Consider the following 10,635-nt stretch of genomic DNA (forward strand, 5'->3'; position numbering starts at 1 on the left):
CGGTCTCACCGGCCTGCGCCGCTTCCTCTGCCCCCGGAACGCGTGGCCGCCGCTTGCCGCAAGGCTTCCAGCGCAGTCGACACCGCGCCCGCGAAATGGGCCTCATGGGCACGTCCCCCACGGCGCCCGGCTCCCACCGGGAAGCCTCAGCCAGCTCCCCGGAATAACCCTCAGGAAGCGAAATCGACAGATTTAGAATCACAGGGGCCAACTTCACCCTGCCCCTCCTCACCCCTTCCTCCAAGCCCGCACCCCTGCCCAGCGCCCATCCTGCCTCTTCCCACCTCCCAGTAGCCCCACCCACTCCCCCCCCAGCACCTCCTGCGCACCACAAACCAGCTGATCCACAGCGGGTGGGAGGTGCTGGGGGGTGGAACTGTGCGGATCCACAGGGCTGCCAGCGGGCGTGAGGCACTGGGGGGTGCTGATGGCACCCCCAGGTTTTCCAGAGCATAGTCTCTTAAGGAGCCATGGGCTTCAAAGAGATCCGCAGGGACCCACCCTCAGCGGGGCTGGGGGCAGGCTGCCTTTGAAGAGATGCTGCGGATTGCTCGTCGGCATCCAGTGAGCTCTGTCCCTGAGGCCGTCGCTCCTGCCTGGTGGGCAGTAGTGCAAGGCTGCCTTCGCACAGAAAACAACCCTAATTCCTGGACTTTGTTCTATGTTGGGGGCCCACCAGCGTTCCTTGCAAGCTGTGCACTTGGGAGGCCCCCCCAGGAGAGATTCATATGCCGCCCAGCTGATTAGCAGAGCGCCCACAACTGCCCGCAGCCAGCAGCCTGTGTTTCTACTGGTGGTGCACTTCCACACAACTCAGTGCACATAAAATTTATTCCACACAAGTTTGAAAAAAAAAATTAGAGGACGCATTGGTGCTCAGAGCTTGGGGGAATTCGCTGCCAAGGACCCTTTCATGACCCCCCCAAGCTTTATGAAAATTGGCTTCTGAGCCAAAGACGGTTTATGCAAAATGCATCGTGTAACGTATCAATTTTACAGTTACAATCTACTGAATCTGTACAGCCTATTTTTGTGCATGTGTCTTTCTTGCCTGTGAAGTTAGAAATACGACATGTGAGTCCACACTCTGGCCCTAGAAAGACATGTGACTGTCACCTGGTATCGGACTCCATCTTGAATCTGGTATTTTTCCATGGGGATGGAGACACAAAACAAAGGGGATGGACCATTAGCGGGGAAAAGCCTAATTAAAGCACGGGAAGCAATCCAGTGTTTGTCTTCAGCTGGCCTTTGAAACTGCCTTGCCCACCCTAAGAGGGTACTGATGAAGAAACCTCACAACAAAGAACTCTGGAAAAAAACGGTAGATCCAGGCCCAAATAACGATCAGCTCTGATTGAAGCATTTTACCTGCGATAAGATTAACTGTTTAGGGTACGAATTTACATGTAACAAGTTTCTTAGTATATTAGACTCAGTTGGCATTTTTGTTTATTTTAACTTAGTAACTTACTTTGATCTGTCTGTTTCCACTTGCAGCTACTCAAATCTTACTTGTGATACTTAATAAAAGCACTTTGGTTTATCAAGCCCAGTACCCACAGCCGGCAGCCTGTCTTTCTACTGGTGGTGCACCTCTGCACGTGGCTCAGTGCACATAAAATTTATTCCGCACAAGGGTGGGAAAAATTAGAGGGCGCACGGGTGCTCAGAGTCCTCCCTGAGCTGAACTGGTTCGGTGTCCGTGGTGCTCTGCCAGGGAGGGTGGTAACCCCAATTCTGTGCCGCGGCTGGGGGAGACCGGAGCTTCTGGCCCGGCAGGACAGGGAGGCGGGGAGTCCCAGAGGGCAGAAAGGCAGTGGCTTTGATCAGCACACCAGGGGATTTCTGTGATCCAACCCTCACAGATCCTTCTCGTCTATAGCAAAGCTGCAACGGGAAGCTAGCTCTTGCCTTGTTCCAGTTCTAGTGACTGCACCAGCGATTCTAAAGCCAGGGGACGTGTTTCCTTAGGGGTTCACAGACGCCTTCCCGGGGCACATCAGAAGTGCCTAGTTTTACAACGGGCAGCGTAAAAAGCACTAGCGAAGTCAGTGAAGCCATTTTTAAATAAGCGTGGGCTGTGCCGTGTTTGTAATGTTAGGTCTTATTCTGTAAGCAAGTCGTTTTTAAGGGAGGGTGGAACTTGGGGGAACTTTTCGAACCGCCAACCCCCCGCGTTCAAACCTCAGAACTCCCAAAATCAGGAGAGCGCCTTAAAAATCACAGAATCGTAAAAGATGAGGGTTGGAAGAGGCGTCAGGAGGTCACCAAGTTCAAGCAGGGCCAGCCCCAACTCAATCATGAGCGGGCTATTTTTTTTTTCCCCCCTTTTTCCTTCTTTGTCCTCTGTTTTCTGGGCCTTTCAGGCACATTTTTCAGCTTTTTTTCTGCAACCACAAGGCCTAGAAATAGAAGAGGGGGTTAATTGAAAGCTGAAATTCTCATAATCACATGGCCCCAAGAGTTAGGGCTTTAAGGAAAACCCACTGTAAGCTTGCGATTAAATTACAAGAGCTGGCAACACGAGGAAACCGTTCTCCGTTTGTTTTCCTTGTTTAAAGAGCACTTGAAACGTTTTCTTCCACTTAAAGTAAGAGATTCGGGCTGTGTCTAGACTGCTGCTTTTTGTCAGAAAAAGGTACGCAAATTGCGCTCCGCAACTTGCGTACCTTTTTCCGATTGTTTTTTCAGAAGAGGCTTTTCCGAAATTGGGCCCGGCTACACTGGGCCAAATTTCAGAAAAACCTCCTCTTTCAGAAGAGCCTTTCTTCCTCGTGAAACAAGGAAGACGGGGTTTCCGAAAGAGCGTGTCTGCTCTTCTGCAAACAGTGTCGGAAGAGCAGACGCATTCCCTGGACGTGGCGGAGTTTTTCCAGTATCCCTCGACAAAATAGAAACTCTCCCCCACAGACACAAAGCTGAAACTCCACAGGAGCTGCGAGGTGGGTTGCTTCACTAGAGACGCATGCCAGGGTGCCGGGTTGCCAGCGCTGAAGACTTTCAGTTGCGCCGGGACACTTTACAGAGCACGGCCCTCCCACTGTGAGCAAATTCCGTTGCTGGAAATGAAATTCTGCCTGCCTCACATGTCACTGACTATGGAATTTCCTCCCTCCCCCTCCCTCCCCAATGTGTTGCTGCAGGCAGATGTCTCTGATCCACCCCAGAGGCAGCTGCTTTTTCAGGGATGCATGGAGTGATTCTGAAGCCGTTCACGGAGCAGTTTTGGAGTCTCTCTGGATCAAAGGAGCCAGCGAATCAGAAGTGGCTGGGGGACTGCCCCGGGGGCTGAAAGCGCCGGCCCATGTGTCAGTGACAAGGTGAGACAAGGAAGCCAAATGTGCTGAGAGTCCAGCTCCGTTTGAAGATCCACCCAATGGCTGCACCAGGGCTGTTCAATTTAGATGAATTAACTAATCGAATAGTTGATTAGTTGACGGGAGCGCGGGGCCTGCGGGGATTCTGCTTTTGAAATGTACAAGAGCCCCACTGGGGCTCTTGTACATTTCAAAAGCAGACTCGCAGCGGAACCGACACGAGCAGAGACGGCTTCGGTCCCCACTTGCGCTGTTTCCCGCTGCGCCTCGACCTCCCCTGCCCCCTCCAGAGGCTGTGCTGGGGGAACCGGCTTTTAAGCTGGCAGGCTGTTCTCGACCTCCCCTGCCCCCTCCAGAGGCGGTGCTGGGGGAACCAGCTTTTAAGCTGGCAGGCTGTTCTCGACCTCCCCTGCCCTCTCCAGAGGCGGTGCTGGGGGAACCGGCTTTTAAGCTGGCTCCCTCCAGCACCAGTTCGTGCTCCCCCCTTGCAGCCAATCTCTGATAGAGGCAGCAGGAGGCAGGGCGACTAGTCATCACTAGCTGATGATCCCATAAGCAGTCGCTTCCATGCCTAGGCTGGACCCTAGGCTGCACCTGTGGTCTCCAGGCGCAGAAACGACCCGGATGCTCTGAACACAGCTACTTACACACTGGAACCCACCGGCTGGCTTGTAACGTTCCTCTAGACGAAATCCCCACTGCCTCCAACCTAATGATAATAATCATCAATCCACGTAGCACAACCCCATTCATCCCGAAGGGCCTCCCCCGCGGAGGGGCCGGGGTGACTTGGATCCCAAACCTCAGTCGAGTTGGCTCCCGACCGACTGGCTTCCCCAACGACAGTCAGCCAAGACAGAGGGCTCGGGGCGCGGCCGCACAGTACTCTGGACTGCTCCTGAGACAGCTGGAGAGCAAGACGTCCAGCGCAGCGCTCCCAGCCCGGCCCCACCCCTAAGCAAGGGTGTCTCGCAGACAGCAGGTGATGGATTCCAAGCGTTTGCCCGTGCCGTGTAAGCCCCGAAGGCCTGCTGGGATCCCCTGCCTGTTCAAACAGCAGCATTATTAGACAGGGAGTGCAGTCAAAGGCTTGGAACTGACCGGTTGGGGGACCAGTTCCCCACTCCGTGCCTCAGTTTCCCTTCCTACCGTTGCTTTGTTTCGTCTCTTTTGACGGTAAATTCTTTGGGGGCTACCTCTATGTTTTTGTTTAGTGCCCGACCTAATGGGCCCTGAGCCCAGCAGGGGCCTCCAGCAGCTACGACAATCCTCACTGGACTGCTCCATGCCATGTACACGCTCATGAGATGCCTTGGCCAATGGTTAATTTCCCCATTGCGGTTCAGACATGAGCCTCATTGCTCGTCTGCAGGGGCCCGGCTCAGCTCCCAGCTGCTGGATCGAACACGGCCTTGTCCTGCTCCATTGAAGAGCCATGATGAAATCTGTGTTCCCTCTGCAGATATTTACAGACGGGGATCGTGTCATCCCTGAAACTTCCCTTGGGGACACTGAGTGGCTGTGTCTAGACTGGCAAGATTTTCTGCAAAGTCAGCTGCTTTTGCGGAAAAACTTGCCAGCTGTCTACACTGGCCGCTTGAATTTCCGCAACAGCACTGACTTCCTACTGTCTGAAATCAGTGCTTCTTGTGGAAATGCTATGCTGCTCCCGTTCGGGCAAAAGTCCCTTTTGCGCAAAAGGGCCAGTGTAGACAGCTCAGATTTTTTGTTGTTTTTTTTTCAAAAAAGCTCCATTTTGAAAAAAAGTGGCAGCCATGTTTATGCTAATGAAGCATGAGACATTGAATTCCCCACTTCATTTGCAATTTCGATGTGCCTAATCTACATCTCTCTGTCGATGGAGAGGTGTAGTCTAGACGTACCCATAGTTTGGTGAGATCTTTTTGAAGCTCTTCACCGTCTGCTTTGGTCTTATCTATCTTGAGCAGTTTGGTATCATCTGCACATTTTGCTACCTCGCTGTTTACCCCTTTCTCCAGATCATTTATGAATAAGTTGCATAGGGTGGGTCCCAGGACAGAGCCTTGGGGGAACCCACTAGTTACCGCTCTCCACTCAGAAAACTGACCATTTATTCCTGCCCTTTGTTTCCTGTCTTTTAACTAGTTATCAGTCCACGAAAGGGCCTTCCCTCTTATCCCATGACAACTTACTATATTTGAGAGCCTTTGGTGAGGGACCTTGTCAAAGGCTTTCTGGAAATCTAAGTACACTATAGCCACTAGATTCCACATGTCCACGTTTGTTGACCCTCTCAAAGAACTCTAGCAGATTAGTAAGGCAGGATTTCCCTTTACAGAAACCATGTTGACTTTCCCCCAGCAAATTATTTTCATCCATGTGTCTGAAAATTTTATTCTTTACTATGGTTTCAACTAATTTCCCCGGTACTGACATTAGACTTACAGGTCTGTAACTGCCAGAATCACCTCTAGAGCCCTTTTTAAATATTGGCATCATGTTAGCTATTGTCCAGCCGTTAGATACGGAAGCTGATTTAAAGGACAGATTACAAACCACAGTTAATAGTACTGCAATTTCCTATGGGTGAATGCCATCTGGTCCCGGTGACTTGTTACTGTTACATTTATCAATTTGTTCCAAAACCTCCTCTAAAGACACCTCAATCTGGGACAATTCCTCAGATTTGTCACCTAAAAAGAATGGAGGAAGGAGAAAAGTTGTTCTCCTTGACTTCTGAGGACAGGACAAGAAGCAATGGGCTTCAACTGCAGCAAGGGAGGTTTAGGTTGGACATTAGGAAAAACTTCCTACGTGTCAGGGTGGTCAAATATTGGAATAAATTGCCTGGGGGGGGGTGGGTTATGGAATCTCCATCCCTGGAGATATTTCAGAGCAGATTGGACAGACACCTTTTGGGGATGGTCTAGATGGTGTTTGATCCTGCCGTGAGGGCAGGGGACTGGACTCAAGGTCCCTTCCACTTCAAGTATTCAACGATTCTATGAAAATAATCTCCACGCTCTTCATCAAGATTCCCCTGTTTATGATCCGATGATCACATGAGCCCTTTTGGCCACAACATCACACAGGGAGCTGTCAGCCAGCTGATTATGCATCATGACCTCCAAACCTTTGCTAGAGCTTCTACGTCCCAACATAGAGCCCCCAGCCCCGTAAGTATGGCCTGCAGCCTTCGTTCCTCGATGAATATAGGACCGCTGACAGTGTCCCGTCAACCCCAGGACTCCCCACAGTAAAGAGGAATAAGGGGAGAGTTTCCTCCATCAACCTTGCGCAGGGGGGATGCCGCAGAAATTTGGCTTACGGTGTGTCCGCTCCAGCGACGCTGTTCTCGTAGCTGGAGTTGTGACTCTTAGGTCGACTGTCTCTGGCTGTGTACACCTGGCCTAAGTGCCTCTCAGTGTAGCATCGACTGCAGAGATTGTTCCAAAAACCCAAAGGGGAAAGAGCTGCCAGGCTGGACTGAATACAAGGGAAATGGGGAGATGCTGTGGGCAGATGGATCATCTTAGGGTCTGCATTGGGGGGTGCAAATAGTGGGGTACCCTGGACAATGTCCAAGCAAGTGGGATGGGAGGGACCGGATCCAAAGGTCTTTTCCTGTTCCTAAAAAACCCACAGTTTTCTGATTTCCTCTCTAAGCCACTGCCCCTCTCTGAGACACAACCCTGGGGTGTCAGTAGAACTTTGCACACTGCCTGTCTGCCACGGGGGCGGGGGGGGGGGCGTAACTACCAGTAGGATAGTACTTAGCTGTTAGCTATGCTTTTTTGTGATGGTACTGCCCAGTATGCAGTACCGGCACCGCCAGACGCAGTACTGGCACCGCCAGTCAGAGCTTACCTGGAAAGAAGGAAGCGTACCGGCATCTCTGTATACAAATGTCCGACAGTCAGCTGGGTCACCTGTCTTAAAGGGACCAGCCCCACCCCGTTTTTGTTTTTTTTACAAAAAAAAGCACTGGCTAACACCACCCCTACAGAACAAAGTGCAACAGGAAGACATGGAGATGTCATCAGAGATGGTTTTGGGCACTGCATTGTAAATTCGGTTCCAACTCCCACAACAGCTGAGATAGGACCTTTCCAGATTTGGGATTCCTCTGAAAACCACCTCCCCCCATCCCCGCCTTCCCATGGAAGAGAAAGAGAGACACATTTCTTTTGGCACATCATGCGGTTCATCCCCACTGGTCCTCATGCACCCAGCACACTAAACCGAGCCTTTGCCTTTCTCTAGAAGGGAAGGACAGGCTAGTAAGACACTGGTGGCCAAAGCTTGGACCTCGGAAAAGCGCTGAGTCCTCCAGCGTACCCCTCGCGGGTGCATGATTACACCATCAGCTATGTGGTCACCATGCCAGCGAGGAGGTGAATTTCACTGCCGAAGGGTTTTGCACAGCATGTATGTGGGGGGCAGAGAGACAGACAGTGACAGAGTGACTAAGAGAACATTTCAACACCGTGTTTCCACTTACGTTTCTTTTACGTTATTCCTGTCAAATAAATAAGCAAACGATACTGACGTCCTCCGTGGCTGCCGTGCTCCTTCCAAACCACTGCGCGAGGAACAATGAATTCCTCCTGCATGTTGGGAGAATTAAAAATAGCCCTCAGTCTCCGCCCTTATGGCCTGATCCGAAGGCCACTGCAGTCAGTGGAAAGACCCTCCGATTTCAACGGAGCTCGGAACTGGAACCCACAGAACTGCAAAGAAGGACAGAAGAACGGCCCTAAAACAATCCGTCCACCCCAGTCCTGTCTGCCCACTGCGGCCAATGCCAGGTGCCCCAGAGGGAGGGAATCATCCTGTGATCCCTCCCCTGTGGCCCATTTCCAGCCGTGACAAACTGAGGCCAGGGACTCCGTTCCTGTCAATAGTTTTTAATGGACCTATCCTCCATGAATGGTTTTTTTTTACCCTGTTATAGTCTTGACCTTCAGAAAATCCTCTGACAAAGAGTCCCACAGGTTGACATTATTGAATGGCATTGTATAGAATTAAGCAGGCCCGCCCAGAAGATTGAGGGGGCCTGGGGCAAAGCCATTTTGGGGACCCCTTCCTGGCACTCCCTGTCTCAGACCTCAGACATTCTCGTGGGGGCCCCTGTGGGGCCCGGGGCCTGAAGCAAATTGCCCCCCTCCCCCTTCCCCCCGTGGGCAGCCCTGGAATTAAGACCAGTTCAATGAAGATACAAGAGTGTCAAATGTTTACTATTGAAAGACCAGCCTCTTAGCTATTTGGGTTTTTTTAACACCATGTATAGTCAACCCCTGAAACTCACTGATGGAAGATATTAGTGAGGCCAAGAGCTTAGCAAGGTTTTTAATAGGGTGACTAGTAATAGAGAGGTAGCCGTGTTAGTCTGATCTTGCTAAAACAAAAGGAAAAACTATGTAGCACTGTAAAGACTAACAAGATGGTTTAATAGGTGATGAGCTTTCGTGGGCCAGACCCAGTTGATACGATCTGAGAAAATGGGTCTGGCCCACAAAAACTCATCAGCTATTAAACCACCTTGTTAGTCTTTAAAGTGATACATAGTTTTTCCTTTTGTTTTAATAGGGTGAGGCCTCTTTATGGACCAGAATGTTAACCACAGTTACATAAGCTGGGATCAGAATCGCCCGCTTTTCCGTACTGCAGGAACAGGAAACTGCCTGGGTTTTTTCATACCTTCGAGACTGCAGTGTCTCTTGTGAAGTGCTGGCGGCGCGTGTGGATTTTTACTGCACATCTCAGCAATTTTGATGTTTTCGCTTTCAGTCCCAGCTCCTGGAATCATGTGATTTGGGGGAGCAGGGCAGGTTTGATTGAAATACAAATAAAGTGACCAGCCCTGTTCCCCGAGAGGTGTTAAGAACAAACGAGCAACCAACCAACTCAGTTCTGTACAACCGCGTGGGATTCATTGGGATCAAAGTCCCGAAGCCCTTATTTCAGGCAGGCATCGGTGGGTGCAGGAGACGGGGGGAGGAGGGGGGAGGAGGTGGTGGAAGATCCCCGTGCACATGGCAGGGGGTGAAAAGCGAGTGCTCGCGTACTACAGAGATCAGAGTGGTCTGAGGACCCACGCAGAAGACAGAGAGCTGCCCCTCTCTGCAACACTGCCCCCTCAGTTCCCATTAGCCACCGTTCCCTGGTCCCAGCCAATGGGAGCTGCAGGGGGGCAGTGGCCTCACGAGATTCTTCTGCCCCCCAGCTGCACACATGGGTAAGCTGGCGGCCTGGGGCCAGGGCAAGAAGGGAGTCGGCCTTCGTGGCATCCCCATTCCACCACCCAAGAGCGCAACTGACTGGGAGAGTCCTCGGTATTGACCAGCCGATTGGGGGTCACCCCGAATTCGGGGAGTATCTCACTTAACCATTTCCCTGCCATTGTGCCCTTGGTCCTTGTGCCCTGTCACGTATCAAGTCTCCGGTTGGTTTCATTAACTTTGATGCAGGCTCAGTTGCTGGGTGTAGTGACCAGGGCCTGGATGGGGTCAGTGTCCTATTATACAGATAGACGATCCAGTCCGGTGGGTACTTCTGGCCTTAAACTCCAGGACTCTGAGTCTATGAGAAGGCTCAAAGGGGGCAACGCTGGACACAGTGCTACCCAAGTTTAACAAGGGGGAAACCGAGGTACGGGGAAGTGACTTTCCCAAGGGCACCCAACAGGCCAGTGGCAGAGCTGGGAACTGATCTGACCTCTCCTGGGTGGCAGCCCCAAGTCGTATCCACTAGGTCACACTGCCTCCCTGGCATCTGGAAGAATTTCCAGAAAATCTGTGTTTCCACAAAGCAAGAGGGCTCCAAAACAGCTGCTCCCAGGGGGTGAGTTACTCGTGGTCTTGGCTTGTCGCGCGAGCCCCACTGAGTCGAACTGGCCCCCAAAGGCCCCTCCGGGCTGCGACAAAACAGGCCCCGTTTCATCCCCCCAAAGCAAGCGACGGCGGGGGAGGGGGAGGAAAGGAAAAGGGGTGGACCCAGGGTCGGGTGGAAACGGCTCTGCAGCTCCCCGCAGCCTTGTGACACCCGACACAGCCCGAGAGAAGGGGTGAAAAGACCCGCCCCAGACAGCCCGGCCCCCCCGGACCAGGAGACACCCCGGACCCCCCCCGGACGAGGAGACACCCTGGACCCCCCCCCGGACCAGGAGACACCCCGAACCCCCCCGGACCAGGAGACACCCCTGTGCCCCCCCGGACCAGGAGACACCCTGGACCCCCCCCCGGGACCAGGAGACACCCTGGACCCCCCCCCCGGACCAGGAGACACCCCGGCCCCCCCCGGGACCAGGAGACACCCTGGACCCCCCCCCCGG

The sequence above is a fragment of the Pelodiscus sinensis genome, chromosome 3, assembly GCF_049634645.1.
Source record: "Pelodiscus sinensis isolate JC-2024 chromosome 3, ASM4963464v1, whole genome shotgun sequence".
Lineage (NCBI taxonomy): Eukaryota > Metazoa > Chordata > Testudines > Trionychidae > Pelodiscus > Pelodiscus sinensis.